At 38.7% G+C, this 12,453-nt stretch overlaps 1 protein-coding gene across 2 annotated transcripts in view; it reads right to left on the reverse strand.

Annotated features, from left to right (window-relative positions):
• HTR7 (5-hydroxytryptamine receptor 7) overlaps positions 1-12,453 on the reverse strand; it is a 95,457-nt gene that overhangs the window by 82,054 nt on the left and 950 nt on the right. The gene's annotated exons all lie outside the window — the stretch shown is intronic.

Here is a 12,453-nt window from a genome sequence, read left to right on the forward strand (position 1 = left end):
AAACAAGAGATAGAGAGGTTCATAGGAGATAAAATGGATTATTTTCATTACATAAATCTAAAAAGTTTTCACACAAATAAAAGCAGTGCTATCAAAATTTGAAGAAAAGCAAGAAACCAAGTGACAAAATTTTATAGCAAGTTTCTCTGATAAAGGTATCGTTTCTCAAATATATAGAGAACTGATTTTATTAAAGTTATAGAAACTGATTTTACCAAAAAATATAGAGAACTAATTAAAATATGTGGAGAACTAATTTTATTAAAATGGGAGCCATTCCCCAAATAATAAATAAATAAAGGATGTGAACATGTGGTTTTCAGAGGAAGAAATCAAAGCCATCAGCAGTCATTTGAAAAGTGTTCTAACTCACTAATAGTTAGAGAAATGAAAATTAAAGCAACTCTGAGTTACTACCTCATGCCATCAGATTGCCTAAGATGACAGAAAAGGAAAATGACAAATGTTGAAGGGAATGTGGGAAATTAAGTACATTAAAGGACTGTTGGTCAAAATGTGAACTGGTCCAACCATTCTGGAGTACAATTTGGAATTATGCCCAGAGGGCTATTAAACTGTGTATACTCTTTGACTCAGCAATACTGCTACAAAGTTTATACCCCAAGGAGATCAAAGAAAAGGAAAAAGGACCCTTACATACAAGAATATTTATAGCATCTCTTTTTTATAAAGAATTGGAAACTGAAGACGTGGCCATCAATTGGATAATGGCTAAACAAGTTGTGGTATATAAAATGGATAGAATACTACTGTGATCTTAGAAATGATGAAGGGTATGGCTTCAGAAAAACCTGGGAAGACTTATATGAACTGATGCAAAGTGAAGTGAGCAAGATCGGGAGAACAATTTACACAGTAACAGCAATATTATAAAGATAATCAAATGTGAAAGAATCAGTAACTCTGATCAATGCAATGATCCACCACAACCTCAGAGGACTTGTGATATAAAATGTTATTCACCTCCAGATAGAGAACTGATGGACTCAGAGTGCAGAATGAAACATATTTTTTCTTTATTTGTCTTTCTCTTCTTTCTTCAGAGCATGATTAATGCAGAAATGTTTAGCATGACTTCATATGTATAAATGGGCATCATACTTCTTTCTTTCTCAATGGGCAGGTGAAGGCATGGAAGAAGAGAGAATTTGGAACTGAAAATAAAATTTTTTTTTTTGTATTTTTAAGCAATCGGTGTTAAGTAACCTGCTCAAGATTACATGGCCAGTTATTTCTGGGTGTGGTGCCGAGTGTCTGGGCCCGGGATTCGATCTCCAGGTCTTCCCAACACAGGATCCGGTACTCTTACTCGCTGAGCCACCTGGCCACCCCTAAGAAATTGGGGTTAAGTAACTTGCTCAAGGTTACACGGCCAGGTGTTTCTGGGTGGGTGCTAAGTGTCTGAGCCTGGGATTCAATCTCCAGGTCTTCTCAACACTGGAGCCGGTGCTCTTACTTGCTGTGCTACCTGGCCACCCCTGAAAATAAAATTTTTTAATTAAAAAAAGATCTTAGAGAGGGCACAGGACCAATTTAATAGGAAGGGATGATACTTAAAAGGTAAAATTAAGAGGTGAGAGAGGAATATAATGAGAGGAGATGGGGAGAGACAGAATGGGGTAAACTATCTCATATAAAAGAGGCAAGGGAAAATGGTTACAATGGAGGGGAAGAACAGGAAGGCAAAAAGGCAAAACCTTGTTCTCATTGAATACATACACACTAAATAGGGTATCTTACCCTACAGGAGAGTAGGGGGGAAGGGGTTAAGAGGTGAGATGATGGAAGGGAGGGAAGACTGGGGGGAGGGAAGTTGGAAGCACCCACTTTTGAAAAGGGACAGGTTCAAAGTAGAGAATAGAACAAGTGGGAAGTGGAATAGGAGAGAGGGAGATATACTTAGTCTTTTACAATATATCTACTATGATAATGTTTTGCATAGCTATACATGTACAACCTATACTGAATTGCTTATCTTCCCAGTAAGGGTGAGTGAAAAGGGAGGAAGGGAATGAATCTGGAATTCAAAGTTTTAAAATCAAATGTTTAAATATGTGTATATATATATATATATATATACATGTATATATATATACACTATTATTAATACTATTTTACATGTAATTGGGAAATAAGATATACAGGCACTGGGGCATAGAGATCCACTGTGCCCTACTGGAAAAGTCGAAAGGGGTGTGGGAGAAGATATGGGAGAGAGCAGATTGGAGGAGGGGATATCCTGTGGGACTGCTATTTTGAAGTGGTGGGTAGGGGAAAAATGGGGAGAAAAATTTGTAACTCAAAATCTGGCAGAAATGAAAGATGTAAATCAGAAGTTAATAAAGCATTTGGAAAAAAAAAAAAGATCTTTGGGGTTATCTTTTTCCTTGTGCCTAATAAGTCACCAAGTCCTGAGAAGTTGTCCTCTCTAACATGTCTTAAATTTATCCCTTCTATTCCACTTTCACAGGCAGCATGCTAAAGCAGGACCTTATCAATTCCTGGGTTACTGCAAAAGCCTCCAGCCTAAAGTTCCTGCCTCAAGCCTCCTATTTCTGATCCATCCTACACATAACTTAGAGACGTTTCCCCACAAAGGCTCTTTTCATCCTGTCATTCCTCTGTTCAGGAAACTATGATTTCTTTTTATTTATCAGGAAATAAAAATTGAAACTCTTGAATCTAGTAGGCACTCCATCAACATATTTCCCATTCTAGTTGGTTCACCTCCTCTCTTACTTCCTAGTAGAGCCTCCTCCTCTAGCTAACAGTTGATCCTACTTCCCAAAGCCATCTTGCTCCTCCTACTTCTATCACATTAGTCAATCAAACAAAATATTCCTTATTGAATGATTCCAATATTGTGCTGAGTACATAAGGAGGTATTTAGGGCATAGGAAGATAATGACTCTGCCCTCACAGAGCTGAGAATTTGAGTTGACACATAAACACGTAAATAGTTAAACCATGAAATTAACAAAAAGTGTGGAAGATGATGATAAAAGAGCTGTTGATGGGAAGCATGTGCTAACTGTCCAATTGGCAGTATAAATAGTAAATGCTTTGTTGTTGTTCAGTCGTGTCCAACTCTTTGTGATCCTATTTGGGTTTTCTTGGCAGAGACAATGGAGTGCTTTGCCATTTCCTTCTCCATCTCATTTTACAGATAGGGAAACTGAGGCAAATAGGATTAAGTGATTTGCCAAAGGTTACATAGCTAGTAAGTGTCTGAGGTCAGATTTGGACTCAGGAAGATGAGTCTTCCTGTCTCCAGGCCCAGTGCTCTATGCACTATGGCACCACCTAAATTTCTTACATAAATAGAAAATGTTATAGGAATTCGAAAGAGAGGGAGAAAGAACTTGCTTTCCAGAATGATGGCTCAGGTAGTATCTGAGCTGGGTTTTGAAGGATGGTTAAAATTCAAATGGGAAAAGCATTCCATGGTGGGGAACTAAAGGTTTGGGCAAAATTATCTTTAATTTCCTTCTAGTTCTACTGATTCTAGGAATGATCCTAAATTTTAAAGGCTTTAGGAAAGATGGGAGAAAATGCACTGAAGTAAGAAAGTACAAGGGTCTTTGTTCAGAGAGAAGGAGTGGACCAATTTGGCTAAAGTGAAGGACTCTTGCAGGAGTGTTGTGACTAAAACCCAAATGGTAGATGGGGGCCAGATTGTTCTTAAATGACAGCCTAATGAGTCTATGTTTTATCTTGTAGGCAATGGAGAGTCTCTGAAGGTTTTTGAAGGGGTGAAGGGGGACTCGAGTGTTGTTTTAAGAGAAATCTGGCAGCACTATACAGGGTAGACTGGAGGAGGAAACAGAGACTAGAGTCAGAAGACCAGTTGTTAGACTGTGGCAATTTAGAACTGGAAAGGCAGCTAGGTGGCAAAGTGTATAGAGTGCCAGGCATGGCGTTAAGAATACTGGGGGGGGGGGGGGGGGCAGAGTCAAGATGGTGGAGTAGAAGCACAACCTCTGAGCAGCTCCGGCTTCCACCTTCCTCAATCAATGTAAAAAGGGGACTCTAAACAAACTTTGGAGCTGCAGAACCCACAAAATGACACAGAGAAGCTAACCTCCCACTGAGGACAGCCCAGCAGGCTGGCAGGAATCAGTCAGCACAGCCCTCTGGGAGCCAAGCCCAGGCCCACAATAAGCCAGAGGTTTTAGCCCCAGGACAGGTCTGACTAGCCACCAGTAGGAGGGACTCCAGATCAGCAGCAGCTATGGCTGTTTCCAGAATTATCAACACACAGATGCAAAGGATAAAGTGAGAGGTCAGTGCAGTCTAAACTTTGGGACCCAGTAGTAGACCTTTTGCCCCCGGGGCAAGAAGCTGCTGGGCTGCCAGCACAGCCAGCTAGCACCATGCAGCAGCTTCAGCTGCTGGCCTGCAGAGTGTAGGGGAACCAAGCGACCAGTCTGAGGGGTAATCGCTCTTGCTTTAACCTTCTTGGATCTGGATTGCAGTGGAGGTCCTGGGGTGTGTGTCCAGCTTGCCAGAGCATGTGGAGACCTCAGAGAGGGCACCCATCTAATACCTCTGGCAGCTAAGAAAACCCCAGCATTTGGGACGAAAACTCCCCTGTCTGGTGGCAGAGTCCTACTGTGGCAAAAAGCCCAAAAGTCAAGTAATTGAGTGGCAAAATGAGCAGGCAAAGGAAACAAAGCAGACAGAAGATTCCAACATTAGACTCCTATTTGGGGGACAAAAAGGAGCAAAGCATGGAACAGGAGGAAGACGGTGAAGTCAGAACTACTGCACCAAAAGCTTCAAAGGAAAATATGAGCTGGTTACAGGCCATAGAGGACCTTAAGAAGCAGATAGGAGAAGTGGAGGAAAAATTGGGAAGAGAAATGAGAACGATGAAAGAAAATTATGAAATGAGAGTCAACAGCCTGACTGAGGAAAATAACACCCTAAAAAATAGACTAACTCAAATAGCAATGCCTCAAAAAGGCAATAAGGAGAAGAATACCTTAAAGAGCCAAATTTTCCAGAAGGAAAAAGAATCTCAAAAGCTCACTGAGGAGAATCATTGCTTCAGAATTATATTGGAGCAAGTGGAAGCTAATGACTTTATGAGAAATCAAGATGCTGTTAAACAGATCAAACAAATGAAAGAATAGAAGGCAATGTGAAATATCTCATGGGGAAAACCACTGACATGGAAAATAGATCCAGGAGAGATAATTTAAAAATTATTGGACTACCTGAAAGCCATGACCAAAGTTAGAACCTAGAAATCATCCTCCAGGTAGTTCTCAAAGAAAACTGCCCTGATGTTTTAGAACCTGAGGGCAAAATAGAGGTTGAAAGAATTCACTGATCACCTCCTGAAAAAGATCCCAAAAAGAAAACTCCTAGGAATATTATAGCCAGGTTCCAGAATTCCCAAATTAAGGAGAGAATATTACAAGCAGCCAGGAAGAAACAATTTGAATAACACAGGATCTGACAGCTTCTACACCGAGGGATCAAAGGGCATGGAATATGATATTCCGGAGGTCAAAGGAGCTAGGATTAAAACCAAGAATCACCTACCCGGCAAAATTGAGTATCATGTTTCAGGGGAAAATATGGTCATTCTGTGGAATAGAGGACTTTCAAGCATTCTTGCTGAAAAAACCAGAGTTGAATAGAAAATTTGACATTCAGATACAAGAAGCAAGAGAAGCATGAGAAGGTAAACAGGGAAAAGAAATCATAAGGAACTTATCAAAGTTGAACTATTAACATTCCTACATGGAAAAACAATAATTGTAACTGATGAAACTTTTCTCAGTATGAAAATAGTTGAAGGGAATATAAATATATATATATATATGTCTACATATGAGGGCATATGAATGCATATATGAATGTGTGTATATATGTTTACAGGTATACATAGATAGAGGGCATGGGACCAATTTAACAGGAAGGGATGATACTTAAAAAGGTGAAATTAAGAGGTGAGAGAGGAATATAATGAGAGGAGATGGGGAGAGACAGAATGGGGTAAACTATCTCATACAGAAGAGGCAAGGGAAAATGGTTACAATGGAGGGGAAGAATAGGAAGGCAAAAGGGAATGGGTCAACCTTATTCCCATCGAATTTGGCTTGGGGAGGGAGTGAAATACACACTAAATAGGGTATCTCACCCTACAGGAGAGTAGGGGCGAAGGGGATGAGAGGGAAGGCAGGCTGGGGGGGAGGGAAGTTGGAAGCACCCACTTTTGAAAAGTGATGGAATCAAAGTAGAGAATAGAATAAGTGGGAGGTGGGATAGGACGGAGGGAAATATAGTCAGTCTTTTACAATATATCTACTATGTTATTGTTCTGTAGTAGCCACACATGTACAACCTATACTGAACTGCTTATCTTCCCAGTAAGGGTGGGTGACAAGGGAGGAAGGGAATCAATCTGGAATTCAGTTTTAAAATCAAATGTTTAAATATATACTATTATTAATACTATTTTACATGCAATTGGGAAATAAGATACACAGGCACTGGGGCATAGAGATACACCATGCCCTACTGGAAAAGTCTAAAGGGGTATGGGAGAAAATATGGGAGAGAGAAGATTGGAGGAGGGGATATCCTGTGGGACTGCTATTTTGGGGTGGTGGGTAGGGGAAAAACGGGGAGAAAATTTGTAACTCAAAATCTGGCAGAAATGAAAGATGTAAATCAGAAGTTAATAAAGTATTTGAAAAATGAAAAAAAAAAGAATACTCATCTTTGTGAGTTCAAATCTGTCCTCAGACATTTACTAGCTGAGTGACCCTGGGCAAATCACTTAACCCTATTAGCCTCAGTTTCCTTATCTGTAAAATGATTTGGAGAAGAAAATGACAAACCATTCCAGTATCTCTTCCAAGAAAACCCCAAATGGATTGTAGGGAAAAAAAACCTGATTGTCCAGGCATGAAGGAAAAAACAAACTTTTATCACCTCATGCTTTTCTTTGTGCTATCTAGAAGGCTTTTCTCTCTTGGGCCTAACCCAGCATTTTGTCTGAAGTTCTCTTATGTATTTAGTAGGCTTTATTTTAGATTAGATGTGTCTGCCTGTGTCAGTAATTGGTCAATAAGAAAAGGGAATCTGTGAATCCACAACCTTTTTAGAGGTAGACTAGCAGAAATTAGGCATGGATCTACCACATATCTACCCTTGAGACACTGGATCCACTGCCTAGATAATTTTGGAGAAGAGGATGTTTTGTATGAATTACTATTTTTTGATGTGTCAACTTGTCCTGTTACCATTAAATCCAGTGAGATAGAAAGAAAAATGTGCTGCACTGAGAGACAACAGACCTTGAATGTAGTCCTGACTCTAAAGTGAACTAAGTAAATGATACTGAGGAAGTAAATGATAATGAGGAAGTAAATGACCCTCTTTGGGCTTCAGTTTCACTTAGCAAATTAAGAATACTGGACTAGCAATGAAGTCCCTTAACTCTTCAGGCTTCAGTTCCTCTTTCATCAAATAATGGAGACTATGTAACTGCCAAGATCCTTCCAACTCTGACTATGATTCTATGACTGAGTCATTAAAAAGGAGGTTTCCAGTCCTAATGATCTAGACCAATAGTGTCAAATTTGAATAGAAACGGTTCCCTACTGGACCCATATTGACTTAGAGAACTACAAATCAACATTAACTATGCTATATTGTATTTTTCTTGTTTTATTAAAAAATTCCCCAATTTCAGGTCATATGCTACCTGCTGGCTGAGTTTGACACCTCTGGTGTAAAGTAATTTGAATTAGCTCTAATCCCAATTCATGACCTGAGTGCACCACTGGGTATTTCATTTTACCTCTCTAAGACTCAGTTTCCTTTTCTGTAAAAGGAGAGGGTTGGACTCAATAAATGACTTCCAAATTCCCATCTGGCTTTCAATCTATTAACCTTTTGATAACGTGTATGATAATGCAACAGGGACCAAACAATAATAGATTCATTTATGTAGCATTTCACAACTCACAAGGAACTATCTCATTCTAATCTCACAAAGCCCTGTGGGGTTGATTGTGGTAGGGTTTCATATCTGTTTAGTGCTTCAGAGTTCTCAAATCATTTTCATCACAATTACCCTGTTAAGTAGATAGTGGAAGCGTTACTATTCCCATTTTTCAGATGGGGTGTCTGAGGCCCAGACAGTCATTTCAATGACTTCATAAAGATGATATTGTGATTTGCCTCAGGTCACACAGTAAGTAGAAGAATTAGAACTCAAACCCACATGTTCAGACTCTAAATCCAATGACCCTTCCTCAACACCGCAGTCGCAGTCGCCTGATTCTATAACTGTTTTTCTTTTGCTCCCTTTTCTCAATAGCCTATCCTGTACTGCTGCTTTTACAAGTTTCTCAGTTTCTGTAAACATGTGTGTGCAAGCTGAAAATTCATTTTGAAAGAGTATATGGACAGTTGTAAAAGAATGTAAAAGAAAATTGTAAAAGAATGTCTCGGGAAGCTAGAGAGAAAGACTGCTCACTGCAGAGCACAGCACAATAGGACAGTGGCCAGAAACACCAAAATTCAAAACAATAATCCAAGTGAATGACTCATGGTACCTGGCTTCCAAGGAAGCCCAGAGTTAGGCATCAGCTCAAGTCCATTACCACATAAAACTGCATATTCCAAAGGTCAAGACAGCTTTTCCAAATTAATTAGACCAGAAACTTGCAATAATGAAAAGACAAGGAATGCTGGGAGTTGGGGAAGGGTTTGGGGAGAAGGAGGAGGTGGTAGTATTTCATCTCTGGGGAATCCACCTATGCAGAATAGCAATTCATTTGTAATTAATAGTCTTAGAGGATTTCCTGAAGACCTGTGGAAGTTAAATCACTCCCGTATGGTCATATGGCTACCATGTTTCAGAGGGAGGACTCAACATAGGTCTCCTTGACTTGGGTAGGATCTCTACCTCTCACTACCCAACTCTACCTCTAGCATATAAAAGGTCTGCTTATGAAACTAGAAATTATTTTTTCCAGACAAAACTAAACTAATTAAGTTCTTTTGTTCATCATATTTCTAGAATCAAAATGCATGTAGAAAAAAATACCAGCAAATGCCTTCAATCTACCCAGTTTAGGATCAGAAATTCTATTCGGGGGTGGGGGGGAATGGCTTTCTGCCTCTAGGGCAGGGGTTCATAACGTGTGTATGTGTGTGTGTGTGTGCTGCTCGCAATTCATCCCTCTAGCAGTCTGATAGACCTCTATAGATGCTTTATCAGAATAATGTTTTTAAATGCATAAAATAAAATTTGTAGGCTTGCCAAGGAAATCAATAGAAATACAGTTATTAAAATACAGGAGAAAGAAAAGCAAGTTCACAGACACCAGGATAAGGAATGCCTTCTCTAAAGTCTTGGTCTAATCAATTGCTTGTCAAGTCAGCAGTAGCCTAGAATCAGTCTTTCCAGTTTGTAGGGAAGGTCTAGGGGTAGAGGGGAACTAAGTAGAAAGCAGAATTAGTGGGGTATGTTTCCTCGTCAGCAGTTGAGGAATATTCCCAGAAAGATTGTGTTCTTATAAAAGTATCTTTGAATTTCTTAGAATGTCTGCTTGTAGGATAGAGAATGCTTTAAGATCTGACATTTACATAATGTTTTCAAGCTTTCAGAGCAAGCTTTCCACACATTACTTTAGTTGATCCTCACAAAAACCTTGTGAGACAAGTACTACAGGCATTATTATCTCCATTTTACAGCTGAAAAACTGAAATTCAGAGAGGTTGTGACTTGTCCATAATTATACAACCAGGAGGAATCAACAGAAAGATTCAAACCTGGGCTCATCTGATTCCAAGCCTTGCCACTAAATATATTCTATATATAATTATGTTATAGATATAATATATTTATATATATATATACACACACACACATATATTAATCAATACACATATAATGGGAATTATCTTCTGTCTGTTGTCATTTGAGTCCTGTTGTTTAGGCCAGAAGCCCTTAGAGACCATTGGCACAAAAGAGGGAAGGGGGAGGAATTACAAGGCAATTCATCCATGAATTTGAAAAGAAAGTGGCAGCTTCATTATCTCTGCATTACAGCATCCAGTTTAAATGATGTATTTTCCTCAGATTTCTATTTTATAGACCATTTCCTATCAACTGCCATTTTTCTAAAAGCTAGGTGACAGCAACCTTTGAAAAATATTCCCTTTAGAAATAATTCATCTCAAGGGAGAAAGAAAAAGGGCATTTTACATTTTTCACACAGTGCAATCCAAGAAAATAAGTGGTTTGAAACTTCTGATTTCATCAATCCCTCAGGTTCAACTAAAATCAAAATCCTCGGATTCAGAAAGGGTAGCCAACCATTTTTAGTCACAATTCCCCATTGAAAAAAGGCTGCCTCCCATCTGTGGGGGTGACATCTCAACTCTCTTTGGAGCATCAGCTCATGCCATGAACAGATGACCAAGACTTTGGATGCCCAATGACACAAAAATACATCAGAAGATCTGCTAAGGATAGCCAAGTTCTTCTCTAGCTGACTACATTCTTGTTAATGCTAAAAGTTACACCTGCATATTGAAAGGTCTTTGGTTAGTGTAGCACTGAGAGTATGCTCTGAACATCAACCAGTTGTGCCAAGAGAAGAAATAGTGTTACATACTCCTGCGTATACATAATGGGATGAGTGCATAGCTTTTTACCAATTATGTAATGAAAAAAGATTACAAGCACAGCATTTGTAGGATGAATTTTTTATATCTGATTGTACTTCAATTACCTTTAGGGGACTCAGTCTCACAGATAATTCTTTTGGCTAGCACAGTTATCAAGCTACTGACCTTAGATTTCATTTACATCTTTTGGAGCAGTAGTCAATACTCTTACCATAGTCAATACCATATACTTATATGTGTCTTATCACTCTTAACTACAGTAATTTAAAACTTCACATTCAAAGCCAGGAACTAGATTTCGGATGTATGCAGTACTCTTAAAATAATTGCTTTTTTTATCAGAAGCTTCTACTGTAATTGTAAAATGAAAAAAAAAATTTTCTACTCTCCTAACTACAGAACTAATTTTTTTTTCTATAAAAGATGCCCTTTTCTATCTTTCTCCTTATTTGGTAATTATAAACCTTAGGCAAGCTTAACATAACTAAAATGTGTCCAACAGCAACAGTAGATAAGGAGCTTTATTTTTTAAAACAGAAAAATTAGAAAAATCATCCTATAGCATAAGACCCAAAAGGAGCTATAAAGGCATCAATTTATTTCTCAAATACTTATAGTTCTGAAAATTTTAAAGGCTTACCAGACTTAAGTAAAAAAGCAGTTCTCATTCATAAATTTAATAGCATTCAATGTCCTTCCTAAGGAAAAAATACTTTAAAAGCACAAAATTAATTCACAGCAGTTTTTTCATTGATAAGCATTTATTAAGCACCTATTATATACCAAGCACTGCAGTAATAAAAGCAAATGCAGTTCTAAGAAAACAATTATATCTTGATGCTAAATACTTTGGGGGCCAAAAGACCATGCATCCCTCCTTTTACCTCTCATAGCACTTCTATTTACATACTTGTTACCAACTAATTTGTATTACAATGTATATCACCCATACACTTGTTCTCTCCACTATGAAACACCTTCATGAAATGCACATGACTGCAGAGACTATATTGTATTTATCCCTCTACTTCCCCCAGTGCCCAACACAGGGCCTTGCACATAGCAGGCCCTAAATAAATGTTTGAATCAATGAGTGATTCCAGTACTCTATGTTCCTAACTTTAAGGATAATTATAGGTCCAAAGAATTTTAGGATCATGGAATCTTAGTTTGTAAAATTCCTTAAAGATCCTTTGGGATGACTGTATACCCCCATGCTGGAATACAGCATCCCTAACAGATTATCATCCACTGTATTTGAACACTTCCAGTGATGAGAGACTCACTGAGAATGATCACAAGGGAAATGACACTACAAGTCTGGAACCAAGAAATTCTTCTTAGCCAATGATGTAGTCATGAGTATATAGTCTTCTCTTTCTAGTGGGAAAAGTTGCAATACATGAGCTCAGTACTACCAATCACTACAACAGTCTGATGGAAAGAACTATGCTAAATTAACAGTGATATTGATGCCAAAGCTTCAGAAAGTTTTGCTTTCAGTGTTTCCCAGACGATGGCTCAGTGAGTTTAGACTGGTCCCAGGAGGTGGACTGAGTATACAAATGTTTAGGATTGCAGTCTTTTCTTGACCTATTTTTTTTTTTTTTAAATAAACTGTTATTTACTGACGGCTGTTTGTGGAAGCACTGAAAAAAAAAGGGGACCCGGGTGGAAAAAGGAAAGGAGTCATTTTGGGTTGGGGTGAGGAGAGGTAGGGAAGGTGTGTGTGTGTGTGTGTGTGTGTGTGTGTGTGTGTGTGTGTGTGTG

The sequence above is a fragment of the Petaurus breviceps genome, unplaced genomic scaffold (genome assembly GCF_028583685.1).
Source record: "Petaurus breviceps papuanus isolate PSGF00001 unplaced genomic scaffold, PetGlider_PUasm1.0 37, whole genome shotgun sequence".
Classification (NCBI taxonomy): Eukaryota; Metazoa; Chordata; class Mammalia; order Diprotodontia; family Petauridae; genus Petaurus; species Petaurus breviceps.